The sequence below is a fragment of the Abramis brama genome (assembly GCF_963993115.1).
Source record: "Abramis brama genome assembly, chromosome: 1".
Lineage (NCBI taxonomy): Eukaryota > Metazoa > Chordata > Actinopteri > Cypriniformes > Leuciscidae > Abramis > Abramis brama.
In genome coordinates, this window is record NC_139963.1 from 56,173,016 (window position 1) to 56,198,480 (window position 25,465).

At 41.7% G+C, this 25,465-nt stretch overlaps 1 long non-coding RNA gene across 1 annotated transcript; it reads right to left on the reverse strand.

The window, feature by feature from the left end:
• Window positions 1-1,690: 1,690 nt before the first annotated feature.
• LOC311074482 lies at window positions 1,691-24,737 on the reverse strand. The gene is made up of 7 exons (XR_014604310.1): window positions 24,542-24,737; window positions 23,961-24,050; window positions 10,701-10,754; window positions 9,524-9,571; window positions 2,296-2,376; window positions 2,122-2,184; window positions 1,691-2,036 (listed from the first exon to the last, which is right to left on the reverse strand). It is a non-coding gene; the product is annotated as an uncharacterized lncRNA (long non-coding RNA).
• Window positions 24,738-25,465: the final 728 nt, after the last annotated feature.

Here is a 25,465-nt window from a genome sequence, read left to right on the forward strand (position 1 = left end):
CACCAGCTGAAGAAGTTCAACCTGTCTCAGGAGCTGCTGATACAAGTATACTCTGCAGTCACTGAATCCTCTGCACTTCTAGAACTGTCTGGTTCAGCTCAGCTATCAGATCTCAGAAGACTACAGAGGATAGTCTGCTGAGCGAATCACTGGTACACCCTTCCCCACTCTCCAAGAACTGTCCTCATCCAGAGTGAGTAAAGAGCTGGCAGAATCACCCTGGACCCCTCACGCACAGGCCTCCTCCTCTTTGAACTGTCTACAAAGCTCTGAGCACCAGAACGGCCAGGCATAGGAACAGTTTCTTCCCTCAGGCAATCCACCTCATGAACAGTTAATGCCTCAACTTGGCAATAAACATGTGCAATACTTAAACACCATTTAAACATTCATTTATTTAACACATCACACGTCTTATTTACATGTCCTTGCATTTGTATTTTGTATATCATGTATTTTACTAAATCTATTTTATTTTATTTGTATTATCTGTGTCCTGTCACTGTCAGTCTGTTTGAACTGTGGAAGCTTCTGTCACCAAAACAAATTCCTCGTATGTGCAAACATACCTGGCAATAAAGCTCTTTCTGATTCTGATTCTGACAACAAACTGTACAAGACATGTATCAAAATGTCATAGACTGACAAATCTATTTAAATAGTTCTTATTTTTGTTGTAGATGGTATGTGGGTTTGGCTCCACCCCTAGTATGTGTGATGATAAACCAGTCTGTGAGAGCCAGTGCAAACCACTGAAGTGAGAGACTGATGATGTGTGACAGTGATCATGTGATCATGAACCTTGTGTAGAAGCTGCTGCTGTAGTTTGATGTTGAAGTAATCATGAAGACCTTGATTAGCAATTATACAGTTTATTTTATTAAAACACTTTTGGTTGTCATACTGTGGAATTAATATAATCAATTATATGAAATTAATAACACACTTTACAGTCTAGAATAGATCAGCTGATCAGAGCACAACATGATGATTATATCGTTATCATCATCATCAAGTAGATGACATCATCTGATCACATTTTCTCTTCCTGTTCTTGCCATAACACACAGTTCAAGCAGCCAGAGAAAAACTAACATTAAAACATCAAGAGTCAAACTGACCAACTAAAGCAAACACTGATCACCATAATGACGACATAAAACCAAACTATTATTATTAACAAATCATCAACATCTAAACCTCTGTTAATCTCAATAAGAACTTTTCCACACATATGACAGAAATAAAGTAAATTTGGTTAGTTATAAGTGAAGCTGGTAATGATGTTTGAGGAGTTGTTTAATGAAGTTGGAGCCTGACATCAAATGTTTAGGCCGGCTACACACTGGCTACACATCGTGGTGTTAATGTTGTGTGAGCGTGGCGTTTTCTATGTCTTTGCACACCAGAAACGTGTCTGACGCGGCGCTGCTGCTGCTAGGTGATGATTCAGCAAAGACAACGTCTGCAGTTTTGACGGCAAAATAGGCTACAGACTATTTCATTCTGTATTGACAGGTGCAATATTTGAAAATCGATAATTATTATTATTTATTTTTAAAATTACATTTATATCTGCATTTATGTCAAAATCTAGAGACTTCCAAACATCAAAATATAATTTATTAATATGTATTCATATCAAAATGACATCTTTTCCTATTCTATTTTGCCTGGAAGCGCCTCTAGCATGCATGCGTTTTCTTCCGCACCTGAGACGTGTGTGTCACGCAGGCGGTGTGCAAGATCTAACCTGTTAACATGGGAGCCGAAATAAAAACGGACACGCCACACAGCCAGTGTGTAGCCGGCCTAACACATCAACCCAATTTTCATTTTCAACCAAAATTACACTTGTGACTCACATTGTGATCATATGGAGAGATCACTGTGAGATCAGCGTGTTGACTGGGATGTTAATGAAGATAAATCTGGCCTTTTATTTGTAAAAAACAAACAAACAAAAAAAACACACATTTTAATCTAAACTTGGTGTCACTATTTCTTCAGGATGATCAGAGTTTTTTCTTTGTTTTCTGAGAAGAAGAAAATAAAATGGTGAACAATCCTCTGTAAGTTTTTGCTATTGTAAATATTGTTGCAGATTTGCTCAAAACTCACCAGTATTTTATTGTAATATTGCAGGCATCTCTATTTCCTCTGGGTGCTTTGAGTCCTTCCTCCCTGCAAAATAAAAGCATTGACTGACCTCTCGTATGTGTTTTTATCATGATTGCAGATTGTTCCAGATCAGATGAGTGTGAATCATCAGATTGTGTGCGGCTCAAAACTCACCAGCTCTTCTTGCACAGATGATCTGAAGAAGAATCACAGTAGGAGCAGCAAACACTGCGATCTCAACAATAATCACAATCACTGCAGGAAACATGAGAGGAAGAAGAGAAACTGTACATGACTGAAGTCAAGGGTATTCAACTATCAACAGTTATTGATGAAGCTTTTACAGACTGACTGATAGTTTAATGTTATAAAGCTGTCAGTGTAAGGACCATCCATTGGCCCAACGACGGAATCCAACGGCCTGGCGAAGGTTTAAAGCGTGTATGCCTTTTCAGCGCTCCAGTGAAGTTCACTTAATTTATTGGAACTTAGTTTTAGTATTACTTTAGCTCTATGCGTAATCTGACTCCAATTTCAAATGATAATCAAATTTAGATTGTATTTCTGATTAGAAAATAATCATAAACATTGATTATGAATTAATTTAGATCTTTGATAATTCTGATTATCCCATACTTTCAATTATTCGTTCATTACGGACCTAGTGTCGCTTTGAGACGTCACGTCGCGACTGCACGCTCACGATCACAAACTAGCCAGTCCTGAAATAGTCAGAGGGTGCAGTGCAAGTATTTTACCCTATGCAGTCGCGCACTACAGACCCATAGGCGTAATTTTTTATAATATTTGCAGCGTACAACATGCTAAGTCAGGGAACAGTCAGAAATCAGGAGGTTTTCCTAAAATGTGCCCCATGGTCCATTCAAAGTGCCTCCAGTTTGATCTATTCTGGACAAAGTTTTGCGGAAACACCAGACTACACATTAATCTACTGGAAATAATGATTTTAGAAGAATTCAGAATAAATCAAGGTTATCATTTATTTGTCCGGTAAAAATATATCATGCCAATTACAGAAGTAAATTATTAAAAGCCAATTCAAAAAATATATGACATCATTTACTCAAAGATGACTCTAAAAGTAAGTAATGTTTTCCTGACAGAGACACACAGTAATGTGTCAGGGCTTTCCAACAGGAAAATACTGACATGCATTACTGTGTGGGAGATTCTCCTGGTAAAAGATTCCCAAAGGTTTCTCTGTTCCCTCACCTTAAATACCAGATCAGAACAGAAGGGGGTTAAACAAATGTTGTTTAGAGTTGTTTGGGCCAATCCATGTACCCCAGGGGGGTAGCACCTGGTTTCAGGAGATGTAAAGAGATATCAGCCAGAAAGGAGATACAGGATTCTCCAAGTTCCCAATCTTTTTCATTAAACCAATGACTGCAATGAAATTAAGACCATTTTACCAATCGCACTGTGCCCTTTAAAATGACACCAAACATAAAAAGGAAAACCAACATATTCACAAGATACATCATATGTGATATATAGACATTCTTAATGTACTTTCAGTGCCTTGAGGAGGGAGAGGGGGAGGGAGAAGAGGAGGGAGAGGGGGAGGGAGAGGGGGATGCAGAGATAAGGAAGAAGGACAGTTTGGACAGGCGATGGCCTGTGCTCTGTCTTTGCTATCTTCTGTCCAGGGTGCATTTTACTGCTTTATTGCAGTATTTTGTTTTAACAGGAAAATCAGTTCTTACAGACGGCCCCTGGCCCCTTGGGACAGATTTAGATCAGGCCAAAGGGGACATTTTTTGGACATTTTCCTGTTTCCACATTTTCAGTGTTCATAGGGCTGACCACTGTGGTTTGCAGTGTTAGTCGATTGGTGCAGGAATCCAGTCGTCACCTGAAATAACAGCATTAAGACAGGTTGAACATTAAAATGAAAGCATGGCAGAATGCGTCGATGCTGCAGCAGCTGGACTGGGTGTCACATGACCCTCTTGGCCGGGTTTGCTTCCACCTGCACTTGGCTGCGTTGGTATTCAGTCTGTAGAATGATCTCATTGTATCAAGTCTGTTTGCGTTGGTCAGCATAATCAGAAAGTGTCAGTGGAAAGTGTCATTATAACGCTTTGCGGAAACATCTTTGTCCTCCCTAGGATGTTTTAACTGACCATTTGAGAAGTCCTCGGTCACCTTCAAGCAGAAGGTTTCATTTGCCGGGTAGATCAGAACTCCATAGTTGAAGGAATCATTTACTGATGACGCTCCATTGCGTGTGAGACACCTGAACAACTTCTGAATGACCATGCAATAATTGAACACTGATGTATTTGTGGTTATTGTAAGATGATGAAAAAGTTATTGGATAAACACAAGAACACAGATAACAAAACATGATGTACTCAAAAATGTGAAACCCAAAAGACAAAGGTGCGAGTGGTAAATATGGTCTCTTTTTCAGAATCATATATTTAATGAACAGGTGTAATTTGATCACCAAATTCTTCACTACCGCAGTGATCTGGTAGTGGAATTTAGACTTGGTCTGGATAATCAAGGGAGGGTAACAGAAAGTCACCATAACTAGTATATTTAGCAGTATGCATCATTAGAGTATATCACATAATTAAACATGGAAATACACAATTTCATAATTATAAAATTGTCTACATTAGTTGTTATAAGTGCAAATCATTCATGAAACCTAAGGTTTTAATATATTCAATTAGAAAATGAAATGTATAGAAACAGAGATTTAAATTCTCTGGTTTATCTTTGTAATTATCCTCTGTGCATTTGATGTACAGGCTAGGTCACACTCAATAATGCAGGTCTGACTGGGAATCGTTTAGTTGACAGATAGAAATGCCTGCATTTTAGATTTAGCTGTTTTGATATTGTCATTAGTCATTTGTTGGAAACTAGGGGGCCCTCCTGGTTTTCAACAATTGCCAACGACTGGACATAATAAATATTTTGTCCAAAGACCAGTTGTATTAATGGGTCTCAATTAGATGTTTTATGTGGGTTTAAATCAATTGATGTGTGACCACAGCCATGCATGTCCTATGCACAGCACAGTATTTACATACAGGAAGTTGACAAGACTGTAATGCTGAAAAGAAATTATTAAAATAATTTCCCTTGTCCTATATGTATGAAGGTGAATGATGTATTGCATGATGTGAATAATTTTGGCCTGGATAGTCTTATGATCTATGCCAGGTAGAGACGTTCTAAGATTGTCGTATAGTGATGGTGTGTATTGTGTATGTTTGTGTATAGGAGATGGGTGGTGTTTTATCCTACCATAATTTGTGTTGCATAATTTAGTTCCGGTGCTACACCGGGAGGCCACATACAGGAGCTGCTTCTGTAGTGTTATGAGGTGTGAGCGGCCCCTTGAAGTTTTTCCACCCCCATCTCCTAATGTAAAGCTGTGTGTCCTGCTTAAGGCAGGCAGAACCAGACCCTTGCGGAGTCTGGTTCTGAAGAAAGTCATTTGTCAGCCTGTAAGGAAATAGACCTAGAGAGGAAAACACAGTTTAATCTTGAGCCTTTATACAAATTGCATTAAGATAGATGGTCGATCTCAATATTTATTTGATTGCCTTTGCCAGACAGTTGTTACTGATGGCTTTGATCTGTTAAGATTTTACGCCATTAGAAGATCATTTGTTTTTGTTTACAAAGACATGTATCATTATCATGATCATGTTTTTGCAAAGAAAAGGTCAATTAAACAGTGATAATGGTCAGATCTGACTGCTATTGCAGTTAAACTCATACAGTCTGCTGTGTTGTGGGCATTAGGACCCTCAGGTCTGCTGGGGAAATCTCTTTTCATGATGCTGTTTATTTACACTAGCCAGATCTGTGTTCAGAGCAATTAGATCACCAGGTGTGGTGCTGTGCTTGTTTGTTTAGCATTTGGAATTTATGGTGTTATTCAACTCTTGACCATTTGGATCTCTGTGGTCTATAAAGACTTTAGATTTTCTGCCTGATATTTACATTTCACACAACTGTACATGTCCAGCAAAATACCTTCCCTGATCAGATTCCATGTGAGCTGAAGCTCCCAGAGAGGAGTTTTTTTTAACTCTTGCACCCCTTTGTTTGTGGTTTTGTTGCAAGAGAAAATTAAAATTTGTACCTCCCCTTGTTACTGGGTTAAAGATCTGTTAGATCAAAATAAAATCATCCTGTGGATTTGGATGGATATTTAAGACATGGCAATCAGGTTGATCATTTTAGTTGGTATATACTGAGCATTGTAATTTCTCTCATTAAAGATTCTTGCCCAAATAGAAGGTAAAGAAATTCTTTCTGATTCATTCTTCCTTTCAGTTTCCTTTCTTATCCAATACTTTCTCTAACCATCTATTATCTCCTTCCTCCCAACACTAGTAGTGTTCCTCTTGTTCCCTACAAACACGTACCATCTTTCTACATTCTGATTCTTTCCATTCTCATTAAACATCCTTTCCTCTTCTAACCCATTGCTGAATCATCACGAGATTAAAGCCATTCTTGGCCATTACAATATAATATATATTACAACCTGGTCATAATATAAATTATATTTTATAAAATTGTATAAATCAAACCAATTTCATTTACTGGTCTCAGGGTTTTTTACTGAGTAATTTGTCTAAACTGACTTGTTATCTTCTCACTGATCTTTTTAGAAGGCATTTGGCCCTGCAGCTCCAGCTGTGCTGGCATGAGCATTGTGTACACAGCAACAACCAAACTGGAAACCAGTTACAGCTGCTTTGATGCTGTGAACATTCAATGGACTGCAGGCATTGAGAAACATGGGTCAAATCATTGCTCAATTTAAAGATTTTTGTGACTACAATTTAGAATTGGTCACAATTACCTTGTTTTAGACTGAGATGTTATCAGTTGCATTCTTTTAAGAATCTTCTTTGAATATGAAAGAAAGGTTGGACAAACAGGTCTCATGGAGGGCGCCGAGATTGTTTTATGGTTTGTTACTTTTGTCAGTCTCTTTTGAGACCTCGAAAACATACAAGAATGCAGTGATTGCAAATTCTGATATAAGCTATGCTTTATAAGACTGAGCCTTAAATGGTGTTGTTTAACCCATATATGGGACATCAGTCATGAACTTTTTGACACTATTAAAAGATTTTCAAAGAACAATGATTACTTTGATGTAATTCATATTGGTCTTTGACTAAATTATCTCATCAGATAAGGACAAGCTGTGCATGTCCTCTGAAACTATCAGGCCTGGTTACAAGCCTCTTAGTAACACAATAATTGTCATTATATGCATCAGTTTTAAAATTTAGCGTATTTTTCCAAATTTCAGCCTCTAGGACTTCTGCATAGCAGCTGTTCTTTAGGACTGAGATCATTTTCTCAGATAATTTCTTTTGAAATATTCTAATTGCATTGCACTGTTTTGTCCAACTTTACACTTCACACACAAAGGATTCAAGTGAGACAGTTTTACTTGTAGCTATCTTCTATCTTTTAGCTCATCAATTCACAAGATTTGTTCACAAGTTAGCGTGACCATTTTCTTATTTCCATTATTGCAATGTTGTTGCAGCAAAGCAAATAATTAAATGTAACGACATTATTTACCTCAGAGTTTAAGTTTTTAGTTTTCAACCCTCTGTTGAGTACCAGAATAAAATTTGGATGATGTTATTCCAATTTAGGTTTCATCACTTGTTGCATAGACAAACAAGGAGGTATTTAAAGTTAAAGCAAGGGATATCTTTTCTCATCTACACTGCCGCTATCATGTCCCTGATATGTGGTTTTATCTAATTCTCAAGCCCCACCGGATTTTGCGTTCTCCGGTCTAACTGGGTATGCCGACCCATTCTACAAATGTGTCTATATGAGGTGCGTCTGAATTTTCCCTCAACACTTCTAAAAGGCAAAAGAGAATTGACTTACCAAACGGCTGAAGAAAGAGAAGGACATCTTACTTCTCTTATTTGTTGCAAGTCCCAATATTGCACTGAAAAGACACTCGCAACCTGGAGAATCACGTCGGGGTCACCACTTTGTAAGGACCATCCATTGGCCCAACGACGGAATCCAACGGCCTGGCGAAGGTTTAAAGCGTGTATGCCTTTTCAGCGCTCCAGTGAAGTTCACTTAATTTATTGGAACTTAGTTTTAGTATTACTTTAGCTCTATGCGTAATCTGACTCCAATTTCAAATGATAATCAAATTTAGATTGTATTTCTGATTAGAAAATAATCATAAACATTGATTATGAATTAATTTAGATCTTTGATAATTCTGATTATCCCATACTTTCAATTATTCGTTCATTACGGACCTAGTGTCGCTTTGAGACGTCACGTCGCGACTGCACGCTCACGATCACAAACTAGCCAGTCCTGAAATAGTCAGAGGGTGCAGTGCAAGTATTTTACCCTATGCAGTCGCGCACTACAGACCCATAGGCGTAATTTTTTATAATATTTGCAGCGTACAACATGCTAAGTCAGGGAACAGTCAGAAATCAGGAGGTTTTCCTAAGATGTGCCCCATGGTCCATTCAAAGTGCCTCCAGTTTGATCTATTCTGGACAAAGTTTTGCGGAAACACCAGACTACACATTAATCTACTGGAAATAATGATTTTAGAAGAATTCAGAATAAATCAAGGTTATCATTTATTTGTCCGGTAAAAATATATCATGCCAATTACAGAAGTAAATTATTAAAAGCCAATTCAAAAAATATATGACATCATTTACTCAAAGATGACTCTAAAAGTAAGTAATGTTTTCCTGACAGAGACACACAGTAATGTGTCAGGGCTTTCCAACAGGAAAATACTGACATGCATTACTGTGTGGGAGATTCTCCTGGTAAAAGATTCCCAAAGGTTTCTCTGTTCCCTCACCTTAAATACCAGATCAGAACAGAAGGGGGTTAAACAAATGTTGTTTAGAGTTGTTTGGGCCAATCCATGTACCCCAGGGGGGTAGCACCTGGTTTCAGGAGATGTAAAGAGATATCAGCCAGAAAGGAGATACAGGATTCTCCAAGTTCCCAATCTTTTTCATTAAACCAATGACTGCAATGAAATTAAGACCATTTTACCAATCGCACTGTGCCCTTTAAAATGACACCAAACATGAAAAGGAAAACCAACATATTCACAAGATACATCATATGTGATATATAGACATTCTTAATGTACTTTCAGTGCCTTGAGGAGGGAGAGGGGGAGGGAGAAGAGGAGGGAGAGGGGGAGGGAGAGGGGGATGCAGAGATAAGGAAGAAGGACAGTTTGGACAGGCGATGGCCTGTGCTCTGTCTTTGCTATCTTCTGTCCAGGGTGCATTTTACTGCTTTATTGCAGTATTTTGTTTTAACAGGAAAATCAGTTCTTACATCAGTATAAATGAAAGTGTCGTACCTCTGTATAATGATCCAGCAGTCACACTGACTTCAGTTTCTCCTGGATCTGTGGATCACGTCTGTTAGTTCAGTTCAACACATAATGCCACATATACACAACATCATCATCACACAATACTTGAGCTTCATATCACAGAAATGATGAATATGTGCACGAGTCTGTCATCATTATCTTCTTACTTCAATCTCAAGGTGTCAGGAGGAGAAAGACTATCGCCATTGACCAAAAATAAATCTATTTGATGCTTTATTCATTCATAGATATTCATGTTATAACTAATAAGTGAGTTTCTAGCACACTTGCATTTCTAAGTTTGCAGAAACATTGAAATGTTGAATATCTATTTGGGTAGCCTATCGAGAACCGGTTCCATTTTAGAATATCTATTTATTGACGGCATTTAAAACATACAACGTTTCCTGTATGAAAACATTCAAATGCACAAATATTGAGGAATCCTTTGAGGCTGATGTGTGTGACAGTAGCCGTGTTTCAATTACCCTTCAAATTGCGCAAATTGAAATTGCGAATTGAAAATACGCCCAATGGAAACAACTCAATTTCGCAAAAACTTGCATTTATCACAAAAAAGTTTTTACGCTCGCATGAGGTGCTTTTTCAGGCAATTCGAAAAAGAAATATTTCGCAAAATTGCAATGGAAACAGTTTTTGCGCATTTGCAGGTCACCTGACGTAGATGACGCGGTGTGTTTGGACAGAATACGAGACAGAGTTCTTTATTAAATTCATAAAAGACAGAAGAATGACAGAAATATTGGATTCTAAACCTCAAATAAATGCCACAATCAAGACCTCGAAGCACATATGAGGGAGAAACACTCAGAAACACCTCATATGTGCCCTTACCATTAATGCTTGGAAAACACACATACATCTCCTTCCATTAATAATAATGGCCAGTGCAGTGGCTGGGAAATCACCAACGTCCGGTGCCATGGTTTTTGGAATGATTTTACTTATCACGAGAGGAAAAAATTAAGTTTTAGTCGCATAACATCGGTTAATGGAAACGTCGTCATTTCAAAATAGTTTTTTGTCGACATTTCGAAAAAATCGCAAAAGTTTTGCGCAAATCTGTAATGGAAACGCGCCTATTGATCATGTGATCATGAACTGTGTGTAGAAGCTGCTGCTGTAGTTCGTTCACACACACCTTGATTCAGAGAGATTGGTGTGGTATCTGGAGTCAGTGTTGTTGATGTTACAACTATTAAAAACAAGATGGAAACAGAAATATGATTACACAATGTCAAGGCATTTCTTTTACAAACTGCTGTAGTCTAGAGCAGCTTCATATCAGTGTGACGCTCAGTTCTGGTGCTGGGATGACATACTAACATGGGAAGAGTTGTGTTTAATAAATCCTCACTATGATTTTATTAATTTATGATGGGATGGCGTGAGTTACACTAGCTGTATATTATGATTATTTTGCATCAGACAACAGACTGTACAAGACCGGTCATATGTATCAAAACTCACTGACAAATCTGCACTGTTAGCCCTTTTAACTGTTAGGCCAAATTCTGACAATATCATACCATTTCCCATTAAAACAGTAATATACCGTAGAAAACAAAAATAGCCTACAGGAATATACTGTAAATTAACCGTGCTCAAAATCGACACTCAGAGACTGTTTTCCCAATCACACTCTATACCCTCATTCACTTTTCCCTACATTAGTTCACTAATATAGTCCCCTTGACAGAGTGGATGAAAAGAAGTGAGTGAATTGAGAAACTGATGAACACCTGATAAGCAGAATCACTGAAGGACAGAGAAACAAGAACAGAAACACAAGAACTACAACTGACTTCTAGCCACTGAGTGTGAAACCAGTTTACAAACCAGTACCAAGTACAAAAGTTCTTGTTGAGAATAAACAGATATTTATTTGTTGATGTTTTATTGAAAATAATAAAGTTTGTTGTCACCATGATGGAGATCAGTGTTTGCTTCAGTTGGTCTCTTGACCCTTGACTTTATAACATTAGTTTTTCTCTGGCTGCTTTAACTCATACATTTATTTTCATTTAATACATTTGTTATGGCAAGAAAAAGCCAAGAGGAAGATGATCAGGGGCCTGTTTCAGAAAGGAGGTTCAACCAACTCTGAGTTAAAACTTGAACTCTGAGTTGACTTACCCTGAGATGGGAAACTCTGAGTTTTCGGTTACAGAACAGCTGAAATGAATTAGTTCAATCAACTCTGAGTTGACCTACTCTGAGTTAAGCGCGTGCACCACAACTATAAAAAGCCATTATCAATGGAGCACAGATATTGTGAGTCACCATGGCAACAGCGCCAGACAAAAAGAGGTCTTCATATTTCTCACCAGTATGAACATTATTACTGTAATTTTACAGTATAAGAACATTAATAGTGTAATTTAATTAAGGGGATTACTCTTAATTCTTCTGTAATTTAAAGTAAAATCTGATGTAATTGCATTAGACTATAGAACATTTCTGTATATTTAACATACATTTTTAAAAGGTATATTTTTAATGTAACCCTACACACTTTGGTCAATTCAAGAATAATTCATGCAATTGTATATTGTTTATTTGAAAGCATTAAAAGTGCTGTTTCTTGTCTCTCCTTGTATTGTTCAAGTGTTTAAGGTTGATATGGGATTTAGTAATTAGTAATAAGTAGACCAATAATTTCTAAAGATAGTCATTATTACATTAATCTAATTACACTGTTGAAGATGTCATTTGTAGTTAGTAATACAAGTAATTTACCCAACTGTTATAATATCAGAGGTGAAACTGGAAGAACCTAATTTTAATGTAGGTGCAATCCTGCAGGTATTAAAAGAACATGGCAGCAGTTGAAAATTAAATATAAAAACATAATTCAGTCAAGTAAGGCTGAGCATATCATGGGTGTAGGCTACCTGCACTCAAAAAAAAAATTGTGTCTAAAAATAAGATTTATGTATTTGAATTGCATAACAAATTCCCATGCATTTGGATTACATAGTTTTAACATAAACCAATCAATAATCTGAATGTGATTCATATTTTTAAGTCATATCTAAATGAAACAGATAAGATGTATGTAATTGTATTAATAAACTGAATGTGATTTATATTTGTCAGTCGTATGTAAATGAAACAGGTAAGATTTATGTAATAGTACACAGAAAAACACCCATGTTAAATAACACTGCTCAGTGTTCATATGTGTGCACACTACAGAGTTAAAGCTGTGTTGAAGTTAATGAGATAATTAAGTGATGATTGAGCATTAATTATGAACACCTGCTGTTAACAAGCAGAATCACTGAAGGAAAGAGAAACACAAGAACTACAACTGACTTCAGCCACAGCCTTAGATGAAATCAACTGAAGAGAAAAGAAGACATTAAATCTGTGAAGATCTCAGCAGAGGAGGATTAAACAACTCCACAAACAGCATTACCAGCTTCACTTATTACTAACCAGACTGACTTTATTTCATTTTCGTTTTAATGAAATCAATAGTTGTATTTTAAAGTCACCATGATGGTGGTTAGCGTTTGCTTTAGTTGGGCTCTTGACCATTTTCTCTGGCTGCTATAATTATGTGTTTATAAGACACATTTGTTGCAGCGAAAAAGCCAAGAGAAAAAGAGATCAAGTGACATTGGCTGTTTATTGATGAAGGTATAATCATCATATTGTGGCCTGAATCACTTGTCTTTTTCAGTGTCTAATGCTTTGATTATTGGGCTTATGTGATTTTGTTTTATTTATTATAGTAGCTGTGTGACCTGACAGCATTAGATCCAACAGTTAATCAAATAATATAAAGAATTTTAAAAACATTTAGTGCATTAAACTTTCTCTTCTACATTATTACTTAGACATCAAGAATCAGTGTATGACTCTCAACAATGGTGACAATCAATGAAATGCTTCATGCTGCAGTGCATGCTGGGTACCACCAATCAAAACTCACCCATATCTCCCAGCATGCATTGCGGCATTAATAAATTATGCATCAGGATTTTTTTGTATCTTTTATCACCATTGTTGAGATTCATATGCTGTTTCTTGATGTCTGTGTGAGTCTAAGTAATGCCATAGATGAAAGGTTTTTGTGCACTAACTATAAAAAAAAAATATATATATATATATATATTGTTTGATAATCAACACTGTTAGATTTCCTGCTGTAAAATCAAATGGCTTCTGTTATGAATAAAACAATATTAAAATGCATTAGACACTGAACAAGATCAGCGAATGAGGCAATTACATGATGATGACTTTGTCGTCGTCATCATCATCATCAATAAACAGCCAACATCACTTGATCTCTTTTTCTCTTGGCTTTTTTACTGCAACAAACGTGTTTTATAAACACATAATTATAGCAGCCAGAGAAAATGTTATATTAAAGAGTCAATGGTCAAGAGCACAACTAAAGCAAACGCTAACCACCATCATGGTGACTTTAAAATACAACTATTGATTTCATTGAAACGGAAGTGAAATAAAGTCAGTCTGGTTAGTAATAAGTGAAGCTGGTAATGCTGTTTGTGGAGTTGTTTAATCCTCCTCTGCTGAGATCTTCACAGATTTAATGTCTTCTTTTCTCTTCAGTTGATGTCAATCTAAGGCTGTGGCTGAAGTCAGTTGTAGTTCTTGTGTTTCTCTTTCCTTCAGTGATTCTGCTTGTTAACAGCAGGTGTTCATAATTAATGCTAAATCATCACTTAATTATCTCATTAACTTCAACACAGCTTTAACTCTGTAGTGTGCACACATATGAACACTGACCAGTGTTAATTTAACATGGGCGTTTTTCTGTGTACTATTACATAAATCTTACCTGTTTCATTTACATACGACTGACAAATATAAATCACATTCAGTTTATTAATACAATTACATAAATCTTATTCATTTCATTTATGTATGACTTAAACATATGAATCACATTCAGGAGTATTGATTGGTTTATGTTAAAACTATGTAAACCAAATGCATGGGAATTTGTTATGCAATTCAAATACATAAATCTTATGTTTAGACACAATTTTTTTTTTGAGTGTGACTTTACAAACATTTGACATATTAAATAACTAAAGCATCCAGTGTCTAGCAGTGCAGCAGCATTTACGGCTGAGGGAATTCCTGGAGGGACTTCAGAGCCAGTCACTCTCGAAGATCCAAGGGCCTTCATAAAATGTAAGAGGTTTACATATGTGTTATTTTTTATATAGGCTATTTTTGATATTTCCATTTATTTTACTTTGGGTTGGGTTTTTTGTTGGTCCCAACAGATTCTGATGGTAATATCTGTCTTTTGGAGCCTCCTGTCCCAACAGAACCCCGGGCAGTTGTAAGTCGCCTACTCAATACACCAGAAATTATGACAAATAGTGTTATAAAGTGTACTCAACCAAATGCTCATCTTCACAGGACGATGGTACGGTGGCCGAGAAGGGTCACAACACAAACAAACGCCACAACAACTACATATTCAGAAAACACCTCCAAATTCAGAAAACACATACAAACGCCACAACAGCTACATATTCAGAAAACAACTTTGTTGATTTCACATCACGTACGCTGCAAATATTCACAGCACGAGCAAATAGGGAAACGAACTGCAAACTGCAAAGACACAACGGAAATGTTTCCAGGGGGGCCATAATCAGTGACGGCTACAAGAGGTAAGTGTTTCCAGAGCCCGTCTACGGCCTTATTAGACATTCTCTGGTGTTTCTCTTTTATTATGACAGACTTGTCAATGTGCTCTGATACCGAAGTGGTTTGCAGCACAAAACGGACAGAACATTTCAATCTGAAAAATAAATAAATAGTTCAGATATCAGGTCAACAATGTACAAACGCCGGTAATGCATCTATTTAGTGACCAGAAGCGAGCTAGCCAGCTAGTTTCCAGCTAACAACGTTGGCAGAACGTTTAACAATTATCTGCATGGACTAATACGTTATGGGGACAATAACTTAATATGTTGAAAACACACAAAACCACTTCGGTATCAGAGCACATCGACAAGTCTATCATAGCAAAAGAGAAACACTTGCCTCTTGTAGCCGTCACTGATTATGGCCCCCCTGGAAACATTTCCGTTGTGTCTTTGCAGTTTGCAGTTTGTTTCCCTATTTGCTCGTGCTGTGAATATTTGCAGCGCACGTGATGTGAAATCGACGAAGTTGTTTTCTGAATATGTAGTTGTTGTGGCGTTTGTATGTGTTTTCTGAATTTGGAGATGTTTTCTGAATATGTAGATGTTGTGGCGTTTGTTTGTGTTGTGACCCTTCTCGGCCACCGTACGATGGGGATAAAGAGTTTCTGCTGCCACAGAGAGGCCTACAGAGGTAATGGTAATATTATGTGTCTACACATCAAACAAGCTACACATTCAGATTTTTTCTCATTTTTATGTGGATGATCTAAGTTTAAATCTAAGTATAAACAGGTATTCTTATCTATCCCTCCCTCAGAGTGTGGAAGAACAGCAGGAGGACGGTCCGTCAACTTCTGGTGCACAGATCAACACAGTTCAGTGATTTCCAGTAAATGCCACAGTTTAATTCTGTAGAATTTGTTTAGAACTACATTATGTAACTCTAATCTTAAAGCCAGTTAAGGAGTTATATAGACTTTATCAAAGATTAATTGTATTAATAAAAATGTACTGAAAGAATGAATGAGGTGTTTAAACACCACTTCCGCTTTAAAAAGGGGAGGAGACTGAAAGAAACTCTGGGTTTCCCGAAGAAAACCTGCTCCCGACCAGGTTAGGTTCACAGAGTAAGTTACCATGGTAACTGACTCTGAGTATAAGTTTCCTCTCTTTCAGAAACGGGCTTGACTTACTCTGCTTTCTCAGGTTTAACATACCTCCCATTCTGAAACAGAAAACGTCTCGGTTACGTATGGTAACCCTCGTTCCCTGAGTCCAGGGAACGGAGACGTCTCGTCGGGGGAGTTCCCCTGACGAATTGGGATCACGCTAGGGAGACCAATTGCCTTCGAGTGAATTAAAACGAGCCAATGAACATTGGCATGCAAGATTTGCATTCCGCGGCCCGCCTACCAGTGCGGGTATAAAGGCGGAAGCAAGCGCATACACAAATGCTTTTCGCTGAGGAGCCGAACGGTGTCCAGTCCTCCGCGAAGGTACAGCAGCATGGCGACGGGACGAGGCGTCTCCGTTCCCTGGACTCAGGGAACGAGGGTTACCATACGTAACCGAGACGTTCCCTTTCGTCAGCAGGGAACTCCGACGCCTCGTCGGGGGAGTTCCCCTGACGAATTGGGATCCCTACCAAAACGCCATGGTGCTGGCCCCTTCCAGCGCCCAGCTAAGCTATAGCCCTGCAGCAGTTTCCAGAATTTTTGCGGGAGCTAGCTAGGGAATCACACTGCTGTTCCGCAAGACCCAATCAGTGGATATTGGATAACACTGGGAAAGCGTGCCTGACCCCAAGGAAATAATGGGGGGGGACGCTGCGGAAGCTGAGGCAGCCTAGAGGAAGGCCCTCAAATACACACATGTACTAACCACGTAGGGTAGTGAAACATATGGCAGTCCATGAAGGTAGTCCCAGTCCGGAGGAGTGAGGAGCGTACTCAACAGGAATGACAGAATGAGTCTATCAAGGGGAAGACACGGCTGAACTACACGTAGCAATCACGGGTCGCCGCAGGGACCACTGGAAAAAGCACCCAGTCTACTAGCAACTCCTTACTGAAGGTAGCAGACCTGGTGCCGGGCAGTCCGCAACGCCTGGCACCGGAGGGGGTGATGGAGGAACTCACGAGGTTAGCCGTTTGTTGGGTAACCAACGGAAAAAGAAGACGCACGTATCCATTCACGGAATGGCGTCGCAAGCCGACACACCTATTCCCTCTAATTACTGGCCGTAGCAAGTACTCGGGAGGAAGAAGGTTCCACACGTAGGCTATAAAACCTAGCGAACGTGTTCGGTGTCGCCCAGCCCGCAGCTCTAAAAATGTCTGTTAGCGAGGCGCCTTATGCCAGAGCCCAGGAAGCGGCAACACTCCTAGTGGAGTGAGCCCGCAACCTGGGTGGGCAGGGCTCACCCTGGGACTCATAGCCCTGGTGATAGCATCCACTAGCCAGTGAGCTAACCTCTGCTTGGAGACAGCCTTCCCCTTCTGCTGGCCTCCGTAACAAACAAAGAGCTGATCTGAGGTCCTGAAGCTTTGCGTTCTGTCTATATAAACCCGGAGGGCCCGGATGGGACAGAGAAAAGCTAGGGCTGGGTCTGCCTCCTCCTGGGGCAGCGCTTGCAGGTTCACTACCTGGTCCGCGAAGGGAGTGGTAGGAACCTTGGGCACATATCCGAGCCGGGGTCTCAATATAACATGAGAAAGGCCAGGCCCGAACTCTAGGCACGATTCGTCGACCGAAAACGCCTGCAGATCCCCCACCCTCTTGAAGGAAGCCAATGCTAACAGGAGCGCTGTCTTAATGGACAGGATATTAAGCTTGACTGTCAGCAAAGGCTCAAAAGGAGGACTTTGAAGCGCTCTAAGCACTAAAGTTAAGTCCCAAGAGGGTACAGGGTGCAAATCGCAAGGTGGATTTAACCTCCTAGCACCCTTGAGGAATCTGATGACCAGGTCGTGCTTCCCCACGGACTTATCATCAACTACATCGTGATGTGCGGATATTGCAGCAACATACACTTTGAAGGTGGAGGGAGACAGCCTTCGCTCCAGCCCTCTTGTAGGAAGGAGAGCACAACTCTGATCGGGCAAGTTCGTGGGTTCTCCCCGTAGGAAGAACACCAGACGACGAACAGGTTCCACTTCAGAGCATAGAGGCGCCTCGTAGAGGGGCTCTAGCTGAAGAGATGGTATCTACCACTGCCTGTGGCAGGCCATCTAGAACCCCCGCGTCCCGTCCAGGGACCAGACATGGAGTTTCCAAAGGTCTGGACGCGGGTGCACTAGGGTGCCCCTTCTCTGAGAAAGTAGGTCCCTCCTCAGAGGAATCGGCCAAGGAGGGGCTGTCGCGAGGAGCATGAGTTCTGGGAACCAAGTCCGGGTTGGCCAATACGGGGCCACCAAAAGGACCTGATCCTCGTCCTCCCTGACCTTGCACAGAGCCTGTGCAAGAAGGCTCACTGGGGGAAACGCATATTTGCGTAGGTCCCGGGGCCAGCTGTGTGCCAGGGCATCCGTGCCGAGAGTTCCCTCGGTCAGGGAGTAATACCACTGGCAATGGGTCGTGTCCGGAGAGGCAAACAGGTCTACCTGTGCGGCTCCGAAGATTCGCCAAATCAGCTGGACCACCTGGGGATGGAGTCGCCATTCTCCCGGAAGGGGGGACCGACGTGAAAGCTCGTCGGCCACACGATTGAGCTCCCCGGGGACATGAACGGCACGAAGCGACCTCAGATTCTTCTGACTCCACAGGAGGAGGTGGGAGGCGAGTCGCGACATACGACGGGAGCGTAGACCACCTTGTCTGTTGGTGTACGCAACGGTCGCAGTGCTGTCCGTACGGACCAGTACGTGTTTGTGTCTGAGAAACCCCTTGAGGCGACACAAAGCTAGACGTACTGCTTGCAACTCTAGGCAGTTGAAGTGCCAATGCAGCTGGGGCCCCGTCCACAGACCCGAGACTGCATGCCCTTTGTACGTGGCCCCCCAGCCCTTGGCAGAAGCATCTGTGAAACCACAGCATGCCTGGAAACCTGGACTAGGGGCACTCCGGCCCGTAGAAACCCAGGATCCGACCAAGGGGTGAAGGTTTGGCGACAGTGCGGGGTGACTTTGACCCGGAACTTGCCACTCTGCCACGCCCACCTCAGGACTCGATCGCGAAGCCAGTGCCGGAGCGGTCTCATATGCAACAGGCCGAGCGGCGTTACTGCGGCTGCGGCTGCCATATGCCCCAGGAGCCTCTGAAACTGTTTCAGTGGGACCGCTGATTTGCCTCGAAAAAACTTGAGGCAGTTGAGCACTGACTGGACGCGTTCCTCTGTGAGGCGCGCAGTCTGGGCGACCGAGTCCAGTACCATACCGAAACAAGAGAACCTCTGCACGGGGCAGAGTTTGCTCTTGTCCCAGTTGACCTGAAGTCCCAACTGACTGAGGTGCCGGAGCACCATGTCCCTGTGATCGCACACAACACATCTCGCGAGTGTGCCAGAATGAGCCAGTCGTCGAGATAGTTGAGAATGCGAACGCCTTGTTCTCTCATGGGAACAGTGGCCGCCTCTGCGACTTTCGTGAAGACACAGGGCGACAGGGCCAGCCCGAAGGGTAGGACCTTGTACTGATATGCTCGACCCTCGAAAGCAAACCGAAGAAATGGTCTGTGTCGGGGAAGAATCGAGACATGAAAGTACGCATCCTTCAGGTCGATCGCTGCAAACCAATCCCGGGGACGGATGCATTCGAAAATGCGTTTCTGCGTGAGCATCTTGAACGGGAGCTTGTGCAGGGCCCGATTCAATACTCGCAGATCCAGGATTGGCCGTAACCCACCGCCTTTGTTGGGTACAATGAAGTAAGGGCTGTTGAACCCTGACCTCATATCGGCTGGAGGGGCCGGCTCGATCGCGTCCTTCGCCAGCAGGGCGTCGATCTCTTCCCGCAAGACAGGAGCATCCACCGGACGCACACGGGTGAAGTGGATGCCCCTGAACTTGGGAGGCCGGCATGCAAACTGAATTGCATAGCCGAGCCGGATGGTGCGGATGAACCAGCGCGACGGCCTCAGGAGCCCAAACCAGGCTCCGAGAAACCGCCGCAACGAGCCCACCCGCACCACCGGCGTACCCGCGGAGGGGCAGCGAGGTGGAAGGCAGGGACACGGCTCCGGTGGCATTGTAGCGGCCGAGAGCGGGGTCAGGGTGTGTACTTGGACAACACCTACCTGCTTCCACCGGGGGACAGACGGCAGAGAAGACCCGAGAGTGTTCTGCTGCGGGCTGTCGCCTGGCGAGGGAAGGGGAGGAGACGAGGAGCGAGGCCCAAGGGCGGCTGCTGGTCTCCGTGCCTTCCCGCCCAGCGGCAGACAGGAGTGACGTGACCGAGGTGGCGCCACTGCTATCTGAGAGCTGGGAAGAGGGGACTGAGAGTGGCGAGACCCGAGGGTGGCGCACACTGACATCCCACTCTCGAGCGGGAGAGACTGCATGTTCGGCAGTCCCAACCGTGAATGACCCAGAGGAGGAAGAAACTGCTCTTTTAATAAGGTTTTGGGTACCACCGACCGGCTGGTCGGCGGCGGAACAGAAACAAGAAAATTCAACAAAGGATTCTCCACCCGGCCCTCCTCCGGGTGAAGGAGTGGTGATGACACACACTCCTGAAGAGCAGACGTCACATACTCTGGGTCGCTCCTCTCAGGGTCGTTTCCCTTCCTTTTGCTGGGGGGAAACGAACTCTGAGCGGGCTGGTTTTAAGGCGCTTCTGGACCACAGTGTGGACATCGTCTGACCGAAGGCCAGCGCTGTGACTAATCACGGTCAGTCATAAAGCGCAGCTCTACTCCAAGTCAGAACTACCCACGTGCACTGAATGTGCAGGGGTAGTGAGAGAGGAAAAACTTCTGCAGATTTAAGCATGTTTGGCTTGCCATATTGGCACCAAAATGCTTCCATACTGCCAAAATTTTTCACACCCATCCAGGCACTTTAGAACAGCCCAGGAAAGTGTGGCTGTCAAGTCTGAATCTTCAGCATGAGAACACACCATTATAGTAGGAACTCAGCATCATTTTCAGAGTATAACAGCCCTCTCTCCGATGTAGCGATCGACATCTGCCCTCCCCTGGGGCCCCGAATGAAATGCTTGGTCCCTCATGAGAAAGACCAGAATCCCATCCGAAAGCCTCAACGGCACACGGCACGCTGAGCGGCTCAAGCCTTTACGAGAAAGGGGAGACGAACAACGTGCCGACGTGGTCATGCACTCATGAGAGAACATGAACCACCCACGAACGCAGTCTCAACACACTGATTAGGCATGTGAAACAGTGATCGTGGCCGTCAACCAGGCATGCAAGACAGTGAACGTGGCCATTGTCTCGATGACACACGGCACGCTGGCGCTCAAGCCTTCAGGCAAGGCGAACAACGCGCCGACGTGGTCATGCTCTCATAAGAAAGCATAAACCACCCACGAACACAGTCTCAGCATGTTTGCGATGCGCTAGAGGAGTGGGAAGCTCGTGAGGGTTTTTCACCTGGCGAGACGTTCCGCACTGTAACCCTCAGATCACCAATGCTATTAGCCAAAGTAGTCCTCTTTTTTTTTGAAAAGGAACTAGATGGGGAATAAGCAAAGGGACTCAACCTCGTAGAGGTACACGAGTCTCGATCGCGCATCTAGAGCGCCGAATGACGCGCGCTGGGTTGCCGTGACAACCTGCGCTGTCAGCCGGCGCTCGACGGCACACGGCACGCTGAGCGGCTCGAGCCTTTTTTAAAAAGGGGAGACGAACAACGTGCCGACGTGGTCATGCACTCCTGAGAGAACATGAACCACCCACGAACGTAGTCTCACACACTGATTAGGCATGTGAAACAACGAACGTGGCCGTCAAATGAGGACAGGAAACAATCACATCCAGAAACACACGAGTGAAACGTCATCCTGAAAAGGACGCGATCTTCACTCGTGTTGCTCTTTCAGGAAGAAATTACTCTCTTTATTGTGCTGAAGCACACAGGGACCCAACGCGGCGACACAGCGGGGAAACTGCAAGCCCGCTGTGCGCACTCAACCGTTTACCAGCTGTAAAAACAGCTTTTGAATTAACAGCGTGTAGACGCAGCCGGCAGACAAGAAATCGCGCGGTCGCTGAAACGCCGTCTCACCAACACAGAGAGGACCCTTCCCGAAACAGCAGACTCGTAGAGCGTAAGATAAATACAATCTTAAAGCTCATTCACTCAGAGAGGACACAATCGGTCGGCTCCGAAGCTAAAAGCGTTTGTGTATGCGCTTGCTTCCGCCTTTATACCCGCACTGGTAGGCGGGCCGCGGAATGCAAATCTTGCATGCCAATGTTCATTGGCTCGTTTTAATTCACTCGAAGGCAATTGGTCTCCCTAGCGTGATCCCAATTCGTCAGGGGAACTCCCCCGACGAGGCGTCGGAGTTCCCTGCTGACGAAAGGGAACTCAGAGTTTCCCTCATTTCAGGGTTAACATACTCAGAGTTTTCACTTAACCTCCTTTCTGAAACAGGCCCCTGGTGTTTTAGGCTGGTGAGATGATGCCATCATCATCCTAGACATGTCTGATTCTCTGATCACATCCAGTATATAAACTTTGAATTTATGGGTATTTAATATTTATCGTATATCTATTAATCTACAACATTAAATCCAGCAATGTTTCTGTAAACATTTATTATAAAGGTTATTGAAATCATATAGTGCAGTAAAACATTTTAAACTCGTCCTTTATTTGGACACAGACATCAACAGTCAGCATATGAATCTCAACAATGGTGACAATCAAAAGTTTCATGTCACAATGCATGCTGGGTTCCAGGATAGTATAAAACTCCCAGCATGCACTTCAGTATGAATAAAAAAAAAAAAAAAAAAAATATTGCCACCATTGTTAAGAGACTCTGATTTTTGATATCTCTGTACTCCTGCAAGACAGTGTAGCTCTGTTTTTTTAGTTTTGCATGATGTGTTAAAAAAATTGTCATTGTAAATCATTGCTGTAGTTTCACAGTTGTGGTAATATAACAGCTTTGATACAGAATAACTGCATTTACAAACTGTGTGTATGTGTGTGTGTGTGTGTGTGTGTGTGTGTGTGTGCACAAGTGTGGCTTGCAAAAACAAAGTTCAAGCAAGAGAAAAATGTATGTTAAAAAAAAAGTCAAGAGTCCAGAACCCAACTAAAGCAAACATTTTCAATGAAACATTTTTATAACAACTTCTGTAGATGTATGACAGAAATAAATTCATACTGGTAAATAATAAGTGTCATAATGTGTAATGGCTGGAGGTCAGTTGTAGTTCTTGTGTTTCTCTATTTTCTGTTCTTGTGTTTCTCTTTTCTTCAGTGATTCTGAACAGTGTTGCCAGTATTTTACTGTAAAAAAACCTGGTAAGGTCTAACAGCTCCGTATCAGTGCTGAAAGCTGCTCACACTAACATGGGAAGAGTTGTGTTTAATAAATCCTCACTATGATTTTATTAATTTATCATAGCAGTGGCGTGAGTTACACTAGCTGTATATTATGATTATTTTGCATCAGACAACAGACTGTACAAGACCGGTCATATGCATCAAACTCGCTGACAAATCTACTAAAGAGCTTTTTTTGATGATAATATGTGTGATGATAAAGCAGTCTGTGAGAGCCAGTGCAAACCACTGAAGCGAGAGACTGATGATGTGTGACAGTGATCATGTGATCATGAACCTTGTGTAGAAGCTGCTGCTGTAGTTCGGCTTGATGTCTTCTCAGAGTTTGAGCTTCTGACTGGAGTCAGTGTTGTTGAAGCGACTGGAGCTGCAGAAGATGAATGTTCAGACGCATCAGGACATTAACATCATATTTTCATATTGATCATGACATGCAGTTTGTGTTCAATCATCACAGCTTACAGTGGCAGTAGTTGAGAAGAGAGATGTTACTGTATCATTTATTCCTGGTTTATATGAGAGTGAAACACAGTGAGCTGCTTCCCATAAACCTTCAGCTTTCCTGAATCAAGGACATTATTAAGCCTTAGAATTCCTCAAACTGCATACAAATCCTTATAATTCCCAATATTGACCTCCCTCATGGGTCATACATAAAATATTGCATAAATCAGAAGAGTCTATTTTAGCCTAGTATGACCCATAGGAGGTCAATATTGGGGATTATAATGATTTTTATGCAGTTTATGACTTTGACCACTAATATTTTACAATTGCCAAATGTATGAAGCCATCAGAAAGAGTAGAGCCAGTGTGTGAAAGTTTTGACAAATCTGTCTGAAAAGAGTGTTTTCTCACCTGAATACTTGACAGTGTATCTGACTGAGGTCTGGAGTTGATTTCTGTGAGTAAGCTGACATCTCCACTCTCTGTTGTTATCTTCATTCAGGAGTGTTGTAGTCAGAGTGATGATACAGCGATATTGATCTGATGATGATGATATCTGATATCTGGAGTCTGTCTTCAGATCAACACCAGCCTGATTCACCCACAACAGCTCAACTCCATCAGAAGTGACCCAATAATCACAGGAGAATCCAGTATATGAATACAACTGACAGGAGAGAGTCACAGAGCGGCCTGGACTGATCTCAGTCTGTGATGATGATGATGAAGATGATGATGATGATGGAGACACTGAAACTGAACACAAGACACAAATCACAGACTCTTCAATCATCATCTGAGTTTAAAGGGAAAATCTGCCCTTTTTAAATTGATCACATAATCATAAACTTACCATGAAGAACATGCAGATAAACATCAGCATCAGTTCCTTGTCGTTGTTCTTTTCCATTCTCATATATCCATTGTTGGCAGGTGTATAATCCATAATCTTCTTCTGTGACGTTCTTGATGTTCAGAGAGCAGTCAGACTCCAGACTCAGTCTCTCATGTTTCTCTGTGTCTTTCTTCTTTATCCCTTTAGTAATCAGTGCAACTGTCCCTGAATGTCTGAATCTGTTATAGATCCATGTAGTTTTAGATTTGCAGTCAGAAAGAGCATTATTACAGGACAGACGCACATTTTCACCAGAACTGATGAACACATGATCATCCTCCACTCCACTGATACCTGAAACACAGTATATCTCAGTGATCATTATGATATTAATAAATGAAACCATAAACCACACCAGCATAAAAAGCAGAAGATTCAAATCATACAGTCTTTTTCCGGTGTTTGATAGTTAATGCATTAATTAACATTTATGGATAAAC